Source organism: Arachis hypogaea, chromosome 6 (assembly GCF_003086295.3).
Source record: "Arachis hypogaea cultivar Tifrunner chromosome 6, arahy.Tifrunner.gnm2.J5K5, whole genome shotgun sequence".
Taxonomy (NCBI): Eukaryota; Viridiplantae; Streptophyta; class Magnoliopsida; order Fabales; family Fabaceae; genus Arachis; species Arachis hypogaea.
The window spans coordinates 50280419-50297165 of record NC_092041.1 but is presented as its reverse complement, the minus strand read 5'-3'; the positions used below and the strand labels follow the sequence as shown (position 1 = coordinate 50297165).

Sequence of the window (16747 nt, the reverse complement as noted above, 5' to 3'; positions counted from 1 at the left end):
TAGGAACATTTTCACTGAGAGGATGGGATGTAGCCATTGACAACGGTGATGCCCTACATACAGCTTGCCATGGAAAGGAGTAGGAAGGATTGGATGAATGTAATAAGAAAATAGAGATACGAGAGGAGCACAGCATCTTCACATACTTATCTGAAATTCCCACTATTGCTTTACATAAGTATTTCTATCCCTTTTTATTTTCTATTTATTTATTAATTTTCGAACTCACCATAAACCAATTTAATCTGCCTAACTGAGATTTACAAGATGACCATAGCTTGCTTCATACCAACAATCTCTGTGGGATCGACCCTTACTCACGTAAGGTATTACTTGGACGACCCAGTACACTTGCTGGTTAAGTTGAACGGAGTTGTGAAAAAAAAGTGCTGAGTTAGTCTTTTTGGCACATGCCAAAGAGCCAATATTGTTGATCACAATTTCGTCCACCATCCGTCCGACTCCACAACTTGGTACTCAGTACTTTTAGGAATGCGGTAATTCTTCACACCTTGCATTATCTCCTCTTTACATTTGAATCTGTGACCAACCTTAAACTCCACACCATCATCGATGTTGTAATCGTCTCCATCCATGTTGGAAAATAGATTTTTCGCGTACATCGCATCCAAATCCAATGTATGATAATGACTGGGTACAACTGATAAGGTTGAAATTGGGTGCGGGGCAGGCAGAGGATACTAAACTGATGCGTCGATCGGCGTTTGATGAATCCACATTTCATTGTATTTATTTGCTTTAATTGAGTGGATTTTATTGACTTTTCTAGCATTTATTTATTAAAATAGCATAGTTTCATGATTTCTTCCTAAATTGTGCTTGAAAGTAAAAACATGCTTTTTAGGCCCTAAATTGCTAAATTTTATTTACTTTAATACCATTCGATGTCTTGAAGTGTTTGTTGAGTGATTTCAGGCTTATAATGCAAATGTAGATTAAAGAAGTGAGGAAAAAGCATGCAAAAGTAGAGAATTCATGAAGAAATAGGATTTGGAGCTTTTCAGGGTTGTGCGTACGCACAGTGATGCGTGCATACACACTTTTGGAAGTTAGTGCAACCATGCATACGCATGGTCAGGCGTGCGTACGCACGAGAGGAGATTCAGCCAGTGTGTGTACGCACACAACTGTGTGTACGCACAAGTCCTGAAACGTGACTTCATTAAATGCAAAATATTGGTAGTGATTTCTAGCCTTTCAAAGTCCAATCCAACTTATTTTTGAAGCTATTTCAAGCCTAATTCAATAAGGAACAAAGGGGAGAGAAATCAGGTTTAGTTTAGAACATGTTTTAGGTCATTTTCTAGAGAAAAAAACTCTCTCTTCTCTCTAGAATTTAGGATAGATTAGTTAAATTTCTCTTAGATTTAGGTTTTGATACTTGTCTTGATTTAGGTTTCCTTTCAATTTCTTATCATTACATCCTTGATTTCTTAGTTTTGCTTGTTATTTCCTTTATTTTGTCATTTTTGATCTTATGAACCCTTGTTGATTTTAATTTCCATTTAATGCAAATTGATGTTCTTATGTTAATTGATGTTTAATTGAGTTGCTATTACTGTTATCTTGCATTTGGTAGCTTTAGATTTTTTTATTATTGCAATTTTTTCATGCTTTCATTTTATGCCTTTCAAGTGTTTGATAAAATGCCTCTTTTAGTTTTAAAGTAGTTTTTCACACTCTTGGCTTGGAATTGAAGACTTAGGTGACCTTGAGACATTGATTTCCATTCTTGATTGTGGCTAGGATTATTAGTTGGTTTGGTTTCCACTAATGCTAGTCTTTGACTAAGTTAATTAGTAAGTTGGCTTAAATTTGTGGATTGAGATCAATTATGCCTATTTGACTTATCCTCGATGTTAGGGTTGACTAAGTAGGATAACACTTCATAATCATCCATGTTTGTGGTCAATGGCTAGGATATGTACCATTAACTCTCAATCCTTGCCAAGAGGTCTTTTTAGCATTTGAATTTCCCTTCCTTTGATTAATTGTTTGAGTTTAAATTTCTTGCATGCTTCTTTAATTTCTTGTGATTTACATTCCTTTCTAATTGCTATCTAAACCCCCATTCCCTCCTAGCCAATAATTAAGTACTTGATTGCATTTCCTAGGGAGAACAACCCGGAATTTAAAAACTCCTGGTTACTTGTCTTGATTGTGACAATCTTGAAATTAAACTTTTATTGAGAGTTAATTATCGGTCTAGACTATACTTGCAACGAAGAAGTTCTTTTCTATTGAGAAATTCTAAACCAACATTAATCTCCCCATCAGCATCTCTGGTATAAACTCCTCATTATCATCTTCATTAGGAACCATTACCATTGCTATTGGCAACATACTCCTCATCGGACTCTTCACCATCCACATCCATGTCTTCAACTGGACTAGCATAGTGCAACAGTGTTGGTGCAAAAGGTGGATCATCCTGTACAAAATTTGAGTGGCCAGATCAACCACCACCGACATCCCCAACCTCTGCAGAGAGTTCTATCACTTGTTTCACCATGATTCTCCCATAGATGTCAAGCATGAGGTGCACATGCTCGTTGCCATGGACCCAAAATAGACAAAACCAAAAACTCCATTTTTCATTGAAGCTAGTAACCTATATCCAATCTCTTTGCTCCCTCTAGCACAAACGCTCCTCAATATCAGACTCTTTAGCTCAGACAAAGAACTTACTCGCCGAGTGCCCAACAGAATGGGATTATCACACTCAAATATCATATAGTGTCACTATTTTTCATATGACAATTGGGATACACACTTACAACCACAAATCCACTACTACTAGACATTTTTTTCTTAATTTTTGGAAGAAAAATGGAAGAGAAGAAGAAGTGAAATATTTTTGGAGAATACAAATGGTTGTAGTTCCTTTTATAGCTGCTGAAAATTTGTCGTATCGTATCTCGTTTATAGTGTAAACGTCATAACTTATCATTTATCTCGTTTACAGTGTAAACGAAATAACACTGTGTATATGTTGTTTACAATGTAAACGAGATATACATGTTTCACATATCGTGTCTTATCTCGTTTACAATATAAATGAGATATACACAATGTTGTTTTGTTTACACTGTAAATGAGATAAGTAATAGAGTGCAAATCGGTAAAAACGTTACAAATTACATATTTTCATAATTAAATTTTTTTTATTTATTTAAAAAAATCCAGAAGATGCTACAAATAAAACTACTCCCTAGATTCCATTGCATAAATTTGGAGAATTAAAAGGATTTTCATGATTTTAATGTAGTATATATCAAAAATCAATAAAATAACATACGTATATAAATACATAATAACTAATTTTTATTATATAAAACATTTTTATTTAAATGTAGTAAAAATCCTTTAAGTTTAATTTATCCGATTAAAGTACCGACACAATCTCTGTCCATTTGCCCAAATAACCACGTGATCCTTGAAAAAAAATGATCCACTTTGACTCCTGACCCTATGTTCCATCTGCCAATGCTGTACTTCTGTCATATTTACTGTTAAGGAATAACGAAACTTGCTTATGTGACTTGTTAAACTATTGAGGCGGATGGTTAAAGTGGTGAGGTGGATGTTAGTGCTTGATGCACTTGCATTTCTAGTTGTTTTTCTTTTACAATTCATGCAATAAGTCAATAGTTATTGTGTTATGAGCAATGATTTCATAGATTAGTGAGCAATACTTTAATGTGTATTGAATATTTTGGTTTTCAAGAGATTTTGAAAGAAAAACAAAATAAAACAAGGATCAAAAGAAGTAGAAAAAAAAGCTTATGATACACTTTGAACCTTATGACGCACTTTGATGCTTATGCATTCTATGCGCGTACGCACAACCGTGGCAGGAAAGGATGTCATGCGTACGCATTTCACATGTGTACGTATGTTTTTAACTTGCATTCAAAGGTTTAGAGGTTGTTGCGCGTACGCATCCTATGCGCGTATGCACAACTAATGTCAAAATAAAAATCATGCATATGCATTTCACATGTATACGCACGATACTCATTTCACGTCTAACGCCAAATTAGTGGCATCCAATAACAAATCTAAACAGAGAGGAAAATTAAGACAAGTCTTGGAGGAATGGATGGCATCCAATGGCAAGTTCATGCCGTCCAACGGCAAATGCTAACTGAGGCTAATTTGGAAGCAAGAAAGCTAATGTTGTCCAACACCATTAACTTGCCGTCCCACGACAAGTTAAAATAGAGGCAAATTTTGGGCCATTCTTGAAGATGAAGGCTTCTAATGGGAGGATTGAAGACTATCACAAAGCCCATGAGATCTAGTTGAGTTAGAGTTGAATTTAACTTGAATTTGGCAATTTTGAATTTGTATGTAATTTAGGATGGAGTATATAAGCCTAGAGGAAACACTTTGTTAGGGGCTTTAACATTTTTTACACGTTACTTCATCTTTGTAATTTCTCTTAATCATGAGTCACTAACTCTCCTCTATTGGGGGAAGAGCTCTGTTGAAATTCAATGGATTAATGTGATTGATTCTCTATATTTGATTTATGCATTATTGCTTCTTAGGAAAGAGTTTTTCTTCTTCATTTCAAGGGTTCAAATCTGCTGGAAAATATTTTGAATCTGAATTGAATTATATGAGATACTTGGAAGAGTGATCATACTAATTAATCTTGAAAACTCTCTCGCTCAATTCTTCTGATTCTAGATTTGGATTTGATACGTGACATATAATCAACCAATTCTAGATCTTAAGGATTGTGTGGTGCTAAATTAGAGAATGCACTTCATCTCTTCTCCTGCGTAATTGACCAAGGAATTGACAATTGATTAATTCAAGAGAGATTGAATTACTAAGGAATTAGGATTCATTCAATTATGATTAGCCAGAGATCAATAATTGCATGATTGAGGTAGAGATAAGATTTATTGCTCCTAAGAATTCAACATCTCTGAACCCAATACTCTTACTATCATTACTTTCTTATCTTGCTTTATAATTGCCTTTACTTAATGCACATTTACATTGATTAATTTCCTGCACTTTACTAATTCCAATCATTTACTTTTTAGTTATTTACATTTCGGTCATTTACATTCCAGTTATTTATTGTTTACATTTACTTTATTACCAAGTCATTTAAATTTGAGCTTATAATACTGATTGATCATCATTCAAAATTTTAGTCGTCTAACTAGAATAATCAATTGATCATTGCTTGCTCAATCTGTTGATCCTTGTGGGAATGATAACCTACTCGCCGTGGTATTACTTGATGCGATTTGGTACACTTGCAGATTTTATCCATCTCAAGATTTTGGCACTGTTGCTAGGGATCAATTGTAATTGACAACTACCAGTTAGTTGATTACCTAGGTTAGACACTTTTTCTTTAGATTTTAGTGAACTACCTGTTTTTGTTATCTTCTTATTTTTAGTTACTTAACTATTTGTATTATTACCTTACTGGGAATTCCTCTCACTTTGATAAAGGAAATCCCAATTTTATTTGTAGCTTGTGTTTAAGTAGAGCAAAGATAAAGAACCTCTTTACTTTGATCCTAAAATTGAACGAACTCTCTACCAGATAAGAAAGAGTAAGCCAAAGAACTAGAAAGAGGAAGTTGAATTAGTGGAAGAGGTTGAAGAGTTTGAAGAAGCTAAGAAAGAACTAGAGCACAACATGGGAGAGAATCACAATGACAACAATGCTCAGCATGCTAGAAGAATATTGGGATCATACATAAACCTCAATCCAAGAAATTGTGGGAGCAGCATCCTCACACCCATTGTTGTAATACCCTATCATTCAAATCCTTATGTTCGAGTCATAAGTCAATGATAATAAGGTGGTACGACTCAAGGTGGATTCATAAAATCTATATAGTTTAAAGGAATTATCAATCGAGAAGTCTAAAAAGGAGTAAAAGAAAAATCACAAATGGAAACACTCGCATATCAAAGAAAGGGGGACAAAGCGTGTTTCGGAAACTAATGAACGGATAATTTATACACTTTTTTGCATTGTTTTTAAGTAGTTTTTAGTAGGATCTAGCTACTTTTAGGGATATTTTTATTAGTTTTTATGCAAAATTCACATTTTTGGATTTAACTATGAGTTTGTGTGTTTTTTTGTGAGTTTGGGTATTTTTTGGCTGAAATTGAGGGACCTGAGCAAAAATCTGATCCAGGCTGAAAAAGGACTGCTGATGTTGTTGGATTCTGACCTCCCTGTACTTGAAATGGATTTTATGGAGCTACAGAACTTCAAATGGCACGCTCTCAATTGCGTTGGAAAGTAGATATCCAGGGCTTTCTAGCCATATATAATAGTCCATACTTTATTCGGGTTTAGATGACGCAAACTGGCGTTCAATGCCAGTCCTATACTGCATTCTGGATTAAAACGCTAGAAACACGTCACAAATCAGAGTTAAACGCCAAAAACATGTTACAACTTGGCGTTTAACCCCAAGAGAAGCCTCTGCACGTGTAAAGCTCAAGCTCAGCCCAAGCACACACCAAAGTGGGCCAAAGAAGTGGATTTCTGCACTTAGACTTATTCCTGTAAACCCTAGTACTAGTTTAGTATAAATAGAACTTTTTACTATTGTATTTTCATCTTTGGACAAGCTTTTGGAACATCTTTGATTATTGTTAGTCCTTAGACTTTGGAGGCTGGCCTCATGGCCATGCCTACCTTATTTTCACTTATGTATTTTCAACGGTGGAGTTTCTACACACCATAGATTAGGGTGTGGAGCTCTACTGTTCCTCGAGTATTAATGCAATTACTATTATTCTTCCATTCAATTCAGCTTATTCTTATTCTAAGATATTCGTTATACTTCAACATGATGAATGTGATGATCCGTGACACTCATCATCATTCTCACCTATGAACGCGTGCCTGACAACCACTCCAGTTCTACCTTAGATCGAGCGCGTGTCTCTTAGCCTCCATTCCGAAAGATCGGAGTCTTCATGGTATAAGCTAGAATTATTGGCAGCCATTCCTAAGATCCGGAAAGTCTAAATATTATCTGTGGTATTCTGAGTAGGATCTGAGATAGGATGACTGTGACGAGCTTCAAACTCGCGAGTGTTGGGCGTAGTGACAGACGCAAAAGAATCACTGGATTCTATTCCAACATGATCAAGAACCGACAGATGATTAGCCGTGCTGTGACAGAGCATTTGGACCATTTTCACTGAGAGGATGGGAAGTAGCCATTGACAATGGTGACGCCCTACATATAGCTTGCCATAGAAAGGAGTAAGAATGATTGAATGAAAGCAGTAGGAAAGCAGAGATTCTGAAGGAACAAAGCATCTCCATACACTTATCTGAAATTCCCACCAATGATTTACATAAGTATCTCTATCTCTATTTTATGCTTTATTTATCTTTATATTAAAAAACCATCATAACCATTAGATTCCGCCTTACTGAGATTTACAAGATGACCATAGCTTGCTTCATACCAACAATCTCCGTGGGATCGACTCTTACTCACGTAAGGTTTATTACTTAGACGACCCAGTGCACTTGCTGGTTAGTTGTGCGAAGTTTTGACAAAGTATGATTCACGTTTAAGAGCTCCAATTCTTTGGCGCCATTGTTGATGATCACAATTTCGTGCACCAGAAGCGAAGATAAAGTATAACATTGTTGGAAAGCCCTGGATGTCTACTTTCTAATGCAATAAGAAGCGTATCATTTGGACCTCTGTAACTCAAGTCATGCTAGCAGGGTCGCAGGCATTGTTGAGGGCCACGCCCATTCCAACACCCATTCCAGCGCCCAGTCTTGCTCCAGGGCTTTATTACTGGGCTTTGGTTTTGCCAACTCTCAATCCAATGCCCATTCTAACGCTAGGGCTTCATCTTTGAACTTTTGGGAAGAATTTTCTCCCTCACATTTAGTGTCCACCATGTAGTGCCATATATGGTTGGAAAGCTCTAGATTCCTACTTTCCAATGCAACTGAAATCAACTCATTTGGAGCTTTGTAGCTCAAATTATCTTTGTTGGAGTATTAAGAGGTCAAGGTTGCAAATCCTTTTGAAAGCTTTCTTAGTAGTTGGCGTTGTCCATTCCAACTTCAATTCTAGTGCCCATTCCAGCGCCTAATCTAGCTCCAGGCTTAATTGTTGGGCGTTAGTTTTGCTAACTTCAATTCCGCTGTCCAATCTAGATCCAGGGCTTCGTTGCTAGCCATTGGGTTTGCCAATTCTCAATCCAGTGCCCATTCCAAATGTCAGGCCCTGATATTGTTGCTTCCTTTCATGGGTCATGGGCCAAGCTTTTAAAAGCATGGCCTAAGTTCCAAAGTGTATCCAAGCTACAAAGCGTGTCCAAAAGCATATCTTTTCTTCTTTTGAACTTATTTTGTGCTTTTCGCTTCTTTTTTCCCCATTTTTTACACAATTCATGAAATAAAAAAAGATTAAAGCAATATATGAATTAAGCACAAAAAATACTCAACGATTAGGCATTATGAACTAATTTTTTATCTAAAAAATCATAGAAAACATACATGATGCGCATGCATCAACAATATTAGATAGACCAAGACTATTCCAAATAGCCTATGCTTTGTCACAATCACAGAAACAATGCAAGGTAGTTTCAGGATGATTTTCACATCACTGACAAGAATTACTTGTGGCCAAGTTGTGAGTGCACCGAAGCTCATTAGTGGGACCGCATCATGCAGGGATTGCCACAACAACAACCTTATCATCTCTGGAATAAACATCCTCTACAACCAATTCCAGTTGCATTCTGATCCCGGTGGTACTTTCTTTTAGCTTGCCATAGGTATCCACTTTTTGTGGTGTAATTGGTAGAGGAAGAATGATTTCAGAAACAACTTGAAATGTCATGGCAAAGACTAAGGAGTGGAAATTTTTTTAAAAATTGTTTGATATTTTTGGAAGGAGAGAATATAGCTTGCTAAAATTCCAACTTCCATTATGTATCACATCACTAATCGAAAGATGGAGATTAGCTATATAAGCATAAAGAAAGGCATCCGCCAGAGTACCAAAAGAGGACCATGGTTCAGACCATAATGATTAGTGCAAGTTCCCACAATGCCACACAAAACCATGCTTTAAGTGATTATAAGCCTTCATTAAACTCTTGTAAACCTGAGATGCTCCATTCGTATTTTTTCAAACTTTGGAAGGAGAAAAATATTTTTTGGTTAGGAGTTTTGTCCAAAGCTTGTCTTTGCTATGGAGAAGTTTCCAAACAATCATTTCGAGAAGAGCTATGTCAACACATTATGAATCACGAACTCCTAGGCCCCCCAAATTTTTTAGGAGTTAAAACCTTCTCCCACTTCACAAGAGCTAAGCGCTTCTTATCTGCCTGACCCTTCCAAAAGAACTGTCTCATCATCGAATCAATTCTCTCACAAGCATAGGTTGGAAGATAAGAAACCTGAATTTGATAAATTGGTTTGGAGGACAGAACTGATTATACCAAACACAGTTTACCCGCCTTGTTGAGAAGATGTCCTTTCCAATTAGCTAGCCTGCCATGCATCTTTTCACTTACCTCATGAGCTATCCTCTTTGTCGTTCTCTCATGGCCAATATTGATACCCGAATACTTTCCCAAATTTTGAGTAAATTGAATATGAGAGACACCGACAACACCTTTTTTCTCCTTTCAGAAATATTCTTAGAGCAGAAAGCCTTAGACTTAGATAGATTAACTTTCAACCCCGAAGCTTTGGTAAATAGATCAAGGGTGATCGGGGAAAAACTTGTCTCTCAACAAATTCCCATTCGGCAAGTGTACTGAGTTTGTCGTCAAGTAAAAACTCACAATGGAGTGAGGTCGAATCCCACAGGGATTGATTGATCAAGCAACTTTAATTAGAGGAATGATCTAGTTGAGCGAATCCATGAATAGAGTTGATAATTGCAGAAATTAAAATGGCAAGAAAGTAAATGACTGAAAGTAAATAGCAGAATTGTAAATGGGAATGGGGGAATTGCTCATAAAAGTAATTTCAGAAAATAAAGAGAATGGGTAAGATCAGAAATGGGGAGTTCATTGGGCTTAGGAGATGTTGCATTCTCCGGATCAATTTCATTTTCATCTCTTCCTCAATCAATGCACTCATTGATCTCCTTGGCAATTTTAAGTGATTGAATCACAATTTCTTGCAATTCAATCTCTCAAATCTTGATCAATAGCCAATTCCTTGGTCAATTGCTCATGAGAAGAGATGAAGTGTGGTCACTGATTATACCACATGCATTTCCCAAATCAAATGCTTAGAGGGTTATAGCCACATACCCATCCACACTCAATTTGGTCCAGCATGAGAAAGCATTTCTAGCTAATCTCTTCATTCCTCTTTCAAGGATCCGAAGAGATCCATGTTTGAATAGCTTCTTTTCCAAGATCACTATCCAATTGGATGAAGATTGAAAGCTTTCAAGTAAAATCAAAAGGAAAGATAGAAGAAGAAGAAGAAAATTAGTGTTGATCCATCAAATTACAACAGAGCTCCCTAACCCAATGAAAGGGGTTTAGTTGTTCATAGCTCTAGAAATCAAAATCAAAGATGGAGAATACATGATAAAGCTAGAAGTGCAGAGAAAGTAAAAATACAAGAGTAGTTCTCTCTCCTCCCAAAAAGTTCCTTTCTATTTCAAAACTACTCCTATATATACTACTCTTCTCAGCTTCTAGTTAGCTCTCCAAGTCTTGGGCTTTTGGATCTTTGAAGCAGTTCCTTTCTTCAATTGGGCTTGGCTTACTTGCAGAGAGAAAGTGTGAAGTGGGCAGAGACTTTAGCTCAAGACGTTAGGGGTGTTTAATAGTTAGTGAAAATACAAGTTCGAGAACGTTAGTGACACTTAACATTGTCACTAACGTTGCCATGCACCCCTTTGCCTCACGTTAAAGCCCACGTTAACTGGGTTAACGTGGCTTTTAACGTTGCCTTGTTAGCCTTCGAGAACGTTAGTGACACTCAACATTGTCACTAACGTTCAAGTGTGCCCCTTCTTGCTTCACGTTAAAGCTCACGTTAACTAGGTTAACGTGGCTTCTAACGTGGCTTCTGCCATCCTTCGAGAACGTTAGTGACACTGAACATTGTCACTAACGTTCAATTGTGCCCCTAGGTCTCACGTTAGAGTCCACGTTAACTAGGTTAACGTGGCTTCTAACGTGGCCATTCTTAGCCATCCCAACGTTAGTGACAATGTTGAGTGTCACTAACGTTGGCTCATTCTTCATTCCTCATTGTTAGCTTCCACGTTAACCAGGTTAACGTGAAGGTTAACGTGGCTCTTGGGGGTTGTGTGGTTGCTCCAACGTTAGTGAAAATGTTGAGTGTCACTAACGTTGTCGACAACTCTCCATCTCTTACGTTAGCTCCCACGTTAACCAAGTTAACGTGGGAGTTAACGTGGCTATTTGCATCTTAGGCCAACGTTATTGACAATGTTGAGTGTCACTAACGTTGGCTTCTCTTCCCCCTTTAACGTTAGAGGCCACGTTAACTAGGTTAACGTGGCTTCTAACGTGGCCATTTATGAGCAATTGCCAACGTTAGTGACAATGTTAAGTGTCCCTAACGTTGGCTCAACTTCTCTTCTCCACGTTAGAGTTCACGTTAACTTAGTTAACGTGACTCTTTAACGTGGGTGTTGATGGCTTTTGAGAGTGTTTTTGGCAATTACTTTTCTCCTTAACTTTGCAAGTTACCTCCCATTCCTTGCTTCCTTTTGGTCCTGAAATCAAGCAATAGAGTGCATCAAAGTTCTAGTCCAAGTCATGGGTAATGTATTATACAATTTTGTCATTAAAATCATGCAAAATCCTCATGAAATAATGTAAAATGCACAATGTATGCTTGAATCAAGGTCTGAGTGAATACTTGCCCAAAACTAACTTATTTCCTAAGAAAATGCATGAAATTACCTAAAAACAGTAAAGAAAAGGTCAGTGAAACTGGCCAAAATGCCCTGGCATCACAGGGTTTGCATCACCATTGTGAGTTGTGATCTAGTTGCTTTACAGAAAAGACTAAGGTCATAAGCAAACATCAAGTGTGAAATTCGATGACCTCCTTTGGAAATAGCAACTGGACTCCAAGCTTCATTAGTCACAAGATGAGAAATGAGACAAGCCAATCGCTCTATACACAACACAAACAAATAAGCATGCATTATGTGTTTTGATCTTAATTTTTCATGTCTTGTGTCAATCTTGCTATTTACTGAAAAAAAAGAGAAAAACACAAAAATGATATCTTTTCTTTTTCTCTCTCATCATTAAAAATTCAAAAAAATAAAAAATATCTTTTCCTTGTTTTACTCATAAATTTTCAAAATCTTTGGGTTGACTTAGTCAAAAATTTTTAAAATAAGTTGTTTCTTGTTAGTCAAGTCAAGATTTCATTTTGAAAAATCTTATCTTTTCAAAACTCTTTCAAAAATCAAATCTTTTCATCTTTCTTCTTATTTTTCGAAAATTCTAAAATTGATTTTCAAAATCTTTTTCTTAATTTTATTTCATAATTTTCAAAAACTTTACTAACAATTAATGTGATTGATTAAAAAATTTGAAGTTTGTTACTTTCTTGTTAAGAAAGGTTCAATCTTTAAATTCTAGAATCATATATTTTAGTTTCTTGTTAGTCAAGTAATTAATTTTAATTTTAAAAATAAAATCTTTTTAATTTCTTTTTCAAATCTATTTCAAAACAAATCTCAATCATATCCTTTCAATCATATCTTTTTTTTAAAATCAATTTCAAAATCTTTTCTAGCTTCTTATCTTTTCAAAATTGATTTTTAAATCTCTTTCAACTAACTAATTGACTTTTTATTTGTTTTACTATTTCTTATCTTTTTCAAAATCACCTAACTACTTTTCTCTCTCATCTTTCGAAAATCACCTTACCCTTTTTCAAAATTCTTTTTAATTAACTAATTGTTTCAAATTTTAATTTTAATTTTATTTCTTCTCTCAATTTTCGAAAATCACTAACTTTTTTTTAAAAATAATTTTCAAAATTCTCTCCCTCTCATCTCTTTCTATTTATTTTATTTATTTACTAACACTTCTCTTCATCTTAAAATTCGAACCCTCTCTTCTCTTCTGTGTTCAAATTTTTCTCTTCTTTATTTTATTGTGATATAAAGGATTCCTCTTCCTTTTTTGTTCTCTTCTTTTTCATATGAGTAAGAGCAAGGATAAGGACATTCTTGTTGAAGCAGATCCTGAACTTGAAAGGACTTTGAAGAAGAAGCTAAGAGAAGCTAAAGCACAATAATCCAGAGAAAACCTTACAGAGAATCTCGAAAAAGAAAGAGACATGGCCAAACCCAATAACAATGGTGGAGGCGCAAGGAGGATGCTTGGTGATTATACTACACCTACTTCCAATTTTTATGGAAGAAGCATCTCAATCCCTGCCATTGGAGCAAACAATTTTGAGCTGAAGCCTCAACTAGTTGCTCTAATGCAACAGAACTGCAAGTTTCATGGACTTCCATCAGAAGATCCCTATCAGTTTTTAACTGAGTTCTTGCAGATCTGTGATACTGTTAAGACTAATGGAGTAGATCCTGAAGTCTACAGGTTTATGCTTTTCCCTTTTGCTGTGAGAGACAGAGCTAGAACATGGTTGGACTCACAACCTAAAGATAGCCTGGACTCTTGGGATAAGCTGGTCACGGCCTTCTTGGCCAAGTTCTTTCCTCCTCAAAAGGTGAGCAAGCTTAGAGTGGATGTTCAGACCTTCAGGCAAAAAGATGGTGAATCCCTCTATGAAGCTTGGGAAAGATACAAGCAGTTGACCAAAAAGTGTCCTTCTAACATGCTTTCAGAGTGGACCACTTTGGATATATTCTATGATGGTCTATGTAACGACCCAATTTTCAATACGCCTAGGACATACTGGAAACTGAGCGCTACCAATTTGTCATCCTAATTATTATCTATTATTTATTATATGAGCCTGATTCGTTGTTAAAAGCATAATTTGTTTGCGAGGTACTTTTAAAAAAAAATGTTTGGATTAATAAACAGAATCATTCATAAGCAATTCACAAATAATAATAGAATAAATAGTTATAAACAACCATACATAAATACATCTCAAGCAATTGATAACATTCCGTGAACCAGCCTTTATTAGAGTAAAGATCTTTAGTTAGAACACCCCTAGATATAGCTAAATAATATCTATATACATATATATACATTCAACATCCCGGACCCTGACCTGTTCAAGAAGTCCCTAAGCTGGCACCCAGGCTAGCCTAGACTCTATACTCACGTTGTCCCTCTAAACTACTAAAGTGAGGGAAAGTACATTCTAAGTCTTCAAAACTCAAGTCAGGTGGAACGTCATCAAAAGGTGGAAGGTCGTCTATCACTCCTATGCATGATCAGTCATTGCCATATGACGTCACTCTAGTACCTCATCAAGTAGCCACATAACAAGAGTCTCGTACACAAGGTTTAGGTTAAAGTTCACGTTCAAACGGGATGCAGACGTTGGCTGGTCTCACCGTATATACATATGAACAGAGAACGAGATTCTTCCTAGACTCAGAAGACTACCTAGAGCGGAATCCTCTTTACGAACGGTCATCAGCAAACTACGGAAGGGTACTCATGCTTCCATCTGGAGGGAAAAGGGAGAGAGAAGGGGTAAGAACTGGGGAGTTCTTAGTAGGGTCGGGGTTATTAGTTAAGTTCATTAATTCTGTGTTGTTTGGCAGATGAATAACAAAATATAGAGAAGTAGTAAATAGAAGACAGATAAATAGAGAAAATAGAGAAAACAGAAAACAGATCACAAACAGAAGAATACAAGAAAGTAAAACACAAACACAAACACGGAGAATAGAATACAAACAAAGAAAGCGTACACTCATGCAACAATCATAATAGAGAAAATACACAACCAAGTATGATGTATGTCTAGCCCTAGTGCAGGTAATGAGCTCATCTATCGGTTTCTATCCGCTCCCGATGTAACCCGAAGCAGCTGAAATGGGTATGGCTTTCCAGTTGGCTATACCCCTGTGTACAGGAAATAACCCCTCTGCCACCACAGGGTCTACTGCACGCAGGAAATAACACATCTGCCACTGCAGGAATGTATGCCGACACACCTTCTATATACAGGAAATAACCCCTTTGCCACTACAGAAATGGAACAGGTGGTCACGGTACTTCTGTAGCAGAAAATAATCCCTCTGCCTTATAGAATTAAAATATGGATCTGTACCGCAGAAAAGCGTTCTCAGTGGTCGCACCACCATCTATCTGACTGCCTCAATGCAGCAGATGAACAAACAAATAACTCTGGAGTTGCCTTAATGCAACAAATAAACAAACAAGCACCTCTTGGGTTGCTTTAAGCAACAAATGACCCTTCAACAGGTTCTCTACCTTTTATCATACCACTCTTTTCCCTTTCTCTCTTTACTCCGCTCTGATTACTCTCTTCTCTGTATCTTTTTACTTTTCTCTGATTTCTGTTTAACGTATGTATTTAAAGTTTATGTAAATTTCGGTATGAATAGTTAGCCTGTTCCAAGTATAGGTTCATTAAGTCTATACTGAAATAGTTTAACTTTTCATATAATACCTAACCCTAGTCGCAACACAAGGACTAACTATGTTGCCCTAGTTCGTTCGCTAGTCTCTGTCTGTTTTTCTGTCATTAATACTTTACAGACTTTTACTTCGATTTTTATCTTTTCTTCAAATTTTTATCTTTTATTTATCTTTGCCTCACTAATATGTTCTTACCACTCCCTATGTGTCTTATGAAGGTAATTATGAGATCCTGCGCTTAAAGCTGTCTTTCTAAAGCTTTTAAAGAAAACTGCTTTTTTTCGCATTATTTTATTATTTTTTATTAAAATATTATTTATAATTAAATATTATTATTTAAATTTTTTTATTATTTATTAATTATTTTTATTTTTTTCCGAAAATTACCTTACCTTTTACTTTTAACCTTTAAAATTTACTTTTTACCACCCGTAACTTTTAATATTTCTACTTTAACCACCCTAACTTTCAGAAATTACCAAATAACCCCTCAAACACCAAAATAATTACTTCCTTGCCCTTTCTAAGATCTAAAACCTGTTATTCATTGTTCTTCATCACACTCAAATTGTTCTTCATGTTCTTCATATATTTTTCAGATTTTTTCTCTGTTTTTACCCGTTTTTCAGTCTTTTCAGCAACTGATTTTTATCAAAATTCAAAATAAATTCCCAGCCACTAAAACCCCATATTTTCTACATAATTTAACACAAATTGAACCTCAATTTAAGCTCTAGTGTTCATTTTTCCAGCTGCCCCAAGAACATGAACTTTAAAGCTTAAATTTCATCAAATTTCATCAAAATTTCACCAAAATTTCAACAAGAATTACTCAGACAAACAATCAATTTCAAGCACAGCCAAACCATATCATAATCACACAACTCAAACACAATCAATCAAGATTAAATTCGTCAAACCCTACCTTGATTTGCTGCTCCAAATCCGATTACTTTTTGAAGTGTTCTTAAAGCACCTTTCCCTCCTAAATCACATCAAGAACAACTTTAAATCCACAAACCCTCAACTGACCAAATCTCTCTCAGCACATTAGGAAGGGATATCTCACCTTAGACTTGCTGTAAATTAACATTTCTTGGCCCTTAAGTCAAGTTAAGCATGATTC

The 16747-nt window shown here is 36.0% G+C and overlaps 1 non-coding gene across 1 annotated transcript; it reads right to left on the bottom strand.

Annotated features, from left to right (window-relative positions):
- Positions 1-13765: 13765 nt before the first annotated feature.
- Positions 13766-13873, bottom strand: LOC112699900 (small nucleolar RNA R71). Its single transcript, XR_003152832.1, has one exon. It is a non-coding gene; the product is annotated as a small nucleolar RNA R71 (small nucleolar RNA).
- Positions 13874-16747: the final 2874 nt, after the last annotated feature.